The following is a 6,737-nucleotide window of genomic DNA, read 5'->3' on the forward strand; positions in this document are numbered from 1 at the left end:
TTTTGTATCTTTAACCTTGGAGGACTATTTTAATATACGTACTTTTACTCTCAAAGCTGAAAATATCTCCACATGGGATTTTTTTTTTTTTTTTTTTTTTTTTTAACCCTTTCAGGGTCCGTCCCGTAGATCTACGGCTGGTCGGTGAGTGTCCAAACCGTAGATCTACGCCAAAATTCTAGCGCCGTCAAATTTAGCGCGAAAGCGCTCATGGGCCTACATATGAGAGAATGGGTCTGTGCCGTGGGTGTGCGCCATAAACAAAAAATCTAGGCGCCTGCATAGCATTGTGGGAACGCCGGCTCAGTCACCCTTGTTCACCATGCCTCGTCGCAAGTCAGCTCTCACTCCCCGGAAAATTGGGACTCTCCTCTTCCTGTCTGATAGTTCTGACACTGATGGAAGTGGAAATGAAGACGAATTCTACGGCTTTGATAAGTTAGTGACCGAAAATAATGACCAGGATATCGATAATAGTGCAGAAAACCCCGACGATCCTCGACCTTCTACCTCTGGTGTGGGCACTCGTGACTCACGGTCGGGTGTTCCTAAACGTAAGAGAAAACTAATATTTTCCCGTGGCCTGGCCTCTGACTTCAGTAATGACGATGATTCTGACGTGGATTGTGATTTTATTGCGCTCGACGATCATTCGAGTAGTGATAGTGAGGAAACATATTCACCAGTGAAGCGTCGGTATGTTCGCCGCCGCATGCGCTCGGGTAGTGTACCCTATGCTGTGCCCAGGGGACGGAGTACATCCCGGAGTACATCACGGAGTACATCCCGTGGCCCTACACCCGTTTTAGGTAGTGATAGTGAGGATGATGTGGCTACACTTGGCATGGATGGGCCACAGACATCAGTGGATGGTGTTAGTGGGGCTGGTGGTGGTAGTGGCACCGCCATGCGTGACTCGCTGTGCCACGCAGGGACCCACGCTGCTAACTCGTCAGTTCAAGGACAAAGCGGAGCGTCACCCACCAGCCCGCCACAACCACCCGTACAACCAGCCTATGATGTCCAGTATCCACCAGCAAACCGTATCTGGGATTGGCAGCAAAATCCCAATTTTGTTCCCAGCCCTCACCACTTTGATGACTCTCAAAGTGGAATTCTACCTACCTGTCCCCTTGGAACCACGGCCAATGAACTGGAATTCTTTGAATTATTCTTTGACCAGCCATTGATGGAAATTATTGTCAGGGAAAGTAATAAGTATTTTCAGTACACCATGGCAAATACGATCTTATCACCACAGTCAAGACTACACAGGTGGAAAGAGACGACTGTTGCAGAAATGTATTTGCTTTTTGCAACAATAATGCTTATGCCTCACGTCTATAAGCATAATATAAAAGCATACTGGTCCACAGATCGGCTAATTTGTACCCCATCCTTCAGTGAAATAATACCAGTGAACAGGTTTATCTTACTGTTACGTATGTTGCACTTCTCTGACAAAACCAGGCCTGACAGAAGTGACAGGTTATACAAGATTAGAAATGTTTTCATGTATCTCAAACAAAAGTTCAGGATATACTTTTATCCATTCAAGAATCTTGTAATTGACGAGTCTTTGATTTTGTTCAAAGGTAGACTGTCATTCAAGCAGTATATACCGAGCAAGAGGAACAGCTTTGGTATAAAATTGTTTGTACTCTGTGATTGTGACAGTGGCCTGGTGTTGGATATTGTTGTATACACGGGTAGTAAAACATTGAAAGATACCAAGATGTTATTGGGTATATCAGGTGACGTAGTGAGAAACATGATGGCACCTTATCTTGGTAAGGGCCATACATTATATACCGATAACTGGTACACAAGCCCATTACTCAGTGATTTCATGCGAGTGAACAAGACAGATGTGTGTGGCACAGTGCGTTCTAATCGTAAACATATGCCCAGGCTCAACGCAGGTGTTCGTGGTGATGACGTGCAGGTGTTTACTGCCAATGACATCATGGCATTACGGTGGCATGACAAACGAGATGTCACATTGTTGACAACCATTCACCGTAATGAAATGCAAGACAGTGGCAAAGTTGATCGAGTGACTAATGAACGTATTCGAAAACCAGTGACAGTGATTGATTATACACAAAACATGCGCTTGGTTGACAAGTGTGACATGCAGATTGGTTTTGTTGACTGTGTTCGTAAGAGTTACAAGTGGTACATGAAACTTTTCTTCCATCTCATGGACATTTCAATGCTGAATGCATATAATATGTACCAAATAAAAACTGGTAACAGACCACCGTATGGTGAATTTTGTTTGTCTGTTGTCAGACAACTTATAATGAAGTACCAGGTAACAACACCTGCAATACAACATGGTCCTCGAATTCATCACAATATACCCAAGCGTTTGAGCAGAGAAGGTGATCATTTCATAATACAGCTTCCTTCAACTCAAAAGAAATTTGCTCAGAAGAGATGCATTGTCTGTGCACAAACAAAACGACGGCAACAAAGACGCAAAGACACTTGGTTTATGTGTGAGGAATGTAAGGTGCCTCTGTGCATGGTGCCTTGTTTCAAGGAGTTCCACAAGCTCCAGCAGTTCTAAAACCATGTCCAGTGATTGTAAATATGTAAATATATGATAGAACATTAGTATTATACAATATTTGTGCATGTTTATTGTAATAAACAACAGTGGTAAACAATAATATGATAATAACTTTAGTGCGGTTATTGTGTTCAATACAGTGAGTATATATATATCAATTATATACAGTATTGGTCTCTCAGGCCCCAAATGTTAGTAGGAATAGAAAAAAATTGGAAAAGAAAAGAAAAAACAACTAAAACAACAAAATAATATAATACGCGTATGTGGAATTCGTCGATGTTGCCGCCACCACATCATTTTCTACAAACTTCTTGGCACTGTATCTCGGTAAGTACTGATCAGATTCTAATTTTTTTTTGTTTTATTACCTTCACAAAAATATGCTCTTTAATTCTGTAAGAAAAAATAATTTTTTTTTTTCAAAATTTCTTGGACACTGGTGCCTGACTTCAGATTTTGGCCTTGGACCCTGAAAGGGTTAAACAAGTCAGCCGTCTCCCACCGAGGCAGGGTGACCCAAAAAGAAAGAAAATCCCCAGAAAGAAAATACTTTCATCATCATTCAACACTTTCACCTCACACATAATCACTGTTTTTGCACAAGTGCTCAGAACACAACCATTTAGAAGCATATACGTATAAAGATACGCAACATATCCCTCCAAACTGCTAATATCCCGAACCCCTCCTTTAGAGTGCAGGCATTGTACTTCCCATTTCCAGGACTCAAGTCCGGCTATATAAAAATAACCGGTTTCCCTGAATCCCTTCACTTAATATTACCCTGCTCGCACTCCAACAGATCGTCAGGTCCCAAATACCATTCGTCTCCATTCACTCCTATCGAACACGCTCATGCACGCCTGCTGGAAGTCCAAGCCCCTCGCCCGCAAAACCTCCCTTACCCCTTCCTTCCAACGAGGATGACCCCTACCCCGCCTTCCTTCCCCTACAGATTTATATGCTCTCCATGTCATTCTACTTTGATCCATTCTCTCTAAATGACCAAACCACCTCAACCCCTCTTCAGCCATCTGACTAATACTTTTATTAACTCCACACCTAATTTCCACACTCCGAATTTTCTGCATAATATTTACACCACACATTGCCTTTAGACAGGACATCTCCACTGCCTCCAACCGCCTCCTCGCTGCTGCATTCACAACCCATGCTTCACACCCATATAAGAGTGTTGGTACTACTATACTTTCGTACATTCCCTTCTTTGCCTCCATAGATAACGATTTTTGTCTCCACATATACCTCAACGCACCACTCGCCTTTTTTTTCCTCGTCAATTCTTTGATTAACCTCGACCTTCATAAATCCATCCGCTGACACATCAACTCCCAAATATCTGAAATCATTCACTTCTTCCATGCTCCTCCTCCCCAATTTGATACTAATTTTTCTTTATTTAAATCATTTGATACCCTCATCACCTTTCTCTTTTCTGTGTTCACTTTCAACTTTCTACCTTTACACACACTCCCAAACTCATCCACTAACCTTTGCAATTTTTCTTTAGAATCTCCCATAAGCACAGTATCATCAGCAAAAAGCAACTGTGTCAATTCTCATTTTGTATTTAATTCCCCATATTTTAATCCCACCCCTCTCCCGAACACCCTAGCATTTAATTCTTTTACAACCCCATCTATAAATATATTAAACAACCACGGTGACATTACACATCCCTAAGACCTACTTTTACCGGGAAGTATTCTCCCTCTCTTCTACACACCCTAACCTGAGCCTCACTATCCTCATAAAAACTCTTTACAGCATTTAGTAACTTACCACCTATTCCATATACTTGCAACATCTGCCACATTGCTCCCCTATCCACTATCATATGCCTTTTCTAAATCCATAAATGCAATAAAAACTTCCCTACCTTTATCTAAATACTGTTCACATATATGCCTCAATGTAAACACTTGATCTACACATCCCTACCCACTCTGAAACAACCTTGCTCATCCACAATCCTACATTCGGTCTTACCTCTAATTCTTTCAATTATAACCCTACCGTACACTTTTCCTGGTATACTCAGTAAACTTATTCCTCTATAATTTTTACAATCTCTTTTGTCCCCCTTCCCTTTATATAAAGGGACTATACATGCTCTCTGCCAATCCCTAGGTACCCTCCCCTCTCTCATACATTTCTTTCTTTCAACACACCGGCCGTATCCCACTGAGGCGGGGTGGCCTAAAAAGAAAAACAAAAGTTTCTATTTTTAAATTTAGTAATTTATACGGGAGAAGGGGTTATTAGCCCCTTGCTCCCGGCATTTTAGTCGTCTCTTACAACACACATGGCTTATGGAGGAAGAATTCTGTTCCACTTCCCCATGGAGATAAGGGGAAATAAACAAGAACAAGAACTAGAAAGAAAATAGAAGAAAACCCAGAGGGGTGTGTATATATATGCGTGTACATGTATGTGTAGTGTGACCCAAGTGTAAGTAGAAGTAGCAAGACATACCTGAAATCTTGCATGTTTATGAGACAGGCAAAAGACACCAGCAATCCTGCCATCATATAAAACAATTACAGGCTTTCATACATTTATTAAACAAAAATACCAACCACTCCAACACTATATCCCCCCCTGCTTTTAACATTTCTGTCATGATCCCGTCAGTTCCAGCTGCTTTACCCCCTTTCATTCTACGTAATGCCTCACGCACCTCCCCCACACTCACATCCTGTTCTTTTTCACTCCTAAAAGATAATATACCTCCCTGGCCAGTGCATGAAATTACCTCTTCCCTGTCTTCGTCGACATTTAAAAGTTCCTCAAAATATTCTCGTCTTCTACCCAAAACCTCCATCTCCCCATCTACTAACTCCTCTACTCTGTCCCAGTTACTGGACCACTGTGACAAGGTCCTGGATGCTGTAGAGGATAAACAAAATAGAGATGTAGTATACACAGACTTTGCAAAAGCTTTCGACAAGTGTGACCATGGTGTAATACCACACAAAATACGTGATAAAGGAATAATGGGAAAAGTTGGTAGATGGATCTACAACTTACTGACAAATAAAACACAAAGAGTAATAGTAAACAGAGTAAAGTCCCAGGCAGCCATGGTAGAAAGCTCTGTTCCACAAGGCCCAGTACTCACACCCATTCTATTCCTCATCCTCATTTCTGGATCACCATGGCAGTGACCTCCATCGAAGACACCGTGAGGCTCCAAGCGGACATCAACCAAATCTTCGAATGGGCCACTCAAAACAATATGAAGTTCAACGAGGAGAAATTTCAACTACTGCAGATATGGAAAACTTGAAGAAATTAAAAATGTGTCAGGGTATACCACAAATTCTAACCATACAATAGAGCGGAAAAGTAATGTGAAGGATCTTGGAGTGATAATGTCAGAGAATCTCACCTTCAAAGACCACAACAATGTATCTACCTCATCTGCTAGGAAAATGATAGGATGGATAATGAGAACCTTCAAAACTAGGGACGCCAAGCCCATGATGATTCTCTTCAAATCGCTTGTGCTCTCTAGGCTGGAATACTGCTGTACACTAACGGCCCCCTTCAAGGCTGGCGACATTGCAGACCTGGAGAGTGTACAAAGAACTTTCACGGCACACATAAGTGCGATTAGGCACCTAAACTACTGGGAACGGTTGCAGGTCCTTGATCTGTATTTCTTCGAACACAGGCGAGAGAGAGTTAAGTTAGTTTAATATCTTTATTATGCACCCCATCATACTCATGGTGTGGGCGGTAGTCAAAAGATTTCAGAGGTACATAATGGGTCCAGGGACTGGACCCCAAAGTTATGATAGCTGAACTAGTTACAAAGGTAATGAACTCCAGGTAGATCTGGTCACAATTATGGCTAGTTACTAAGGTAATGAATCATCTTCACTCGTATACATGGTTAATTACAAAGTAATGAGTCACCGACACGTCCACACCTGGTCACAATTGTAGTGAGTTATAATAAAAAACATTGAGTCATACACCCACACGAGCGCGCGCACACATACACGAGGGCGAATGCACAGACATATGCACACGAGTGTACAAACATATACATACACACACACACACACACATGCATGCTCATACAACAGGCCTAGTGTCTAATCGACATGTGCTTAGGACCAAATGGTAA

Source organism: Cherax quadricarinatus, chromosome 23 (assembly GCF_038502225.1).
Source record: "Cherax quadricarinatus isolate ZL_2023a chromosome 23, ASM3850222v1, whole genome shotgun sequence".
Taxonomy (NCBI): Eukaryota; Metazoa; Arthropoda; class Malacostraca; order Decapoda; family Parastacidae; genus Cherax; species Cherax quadricarinatus.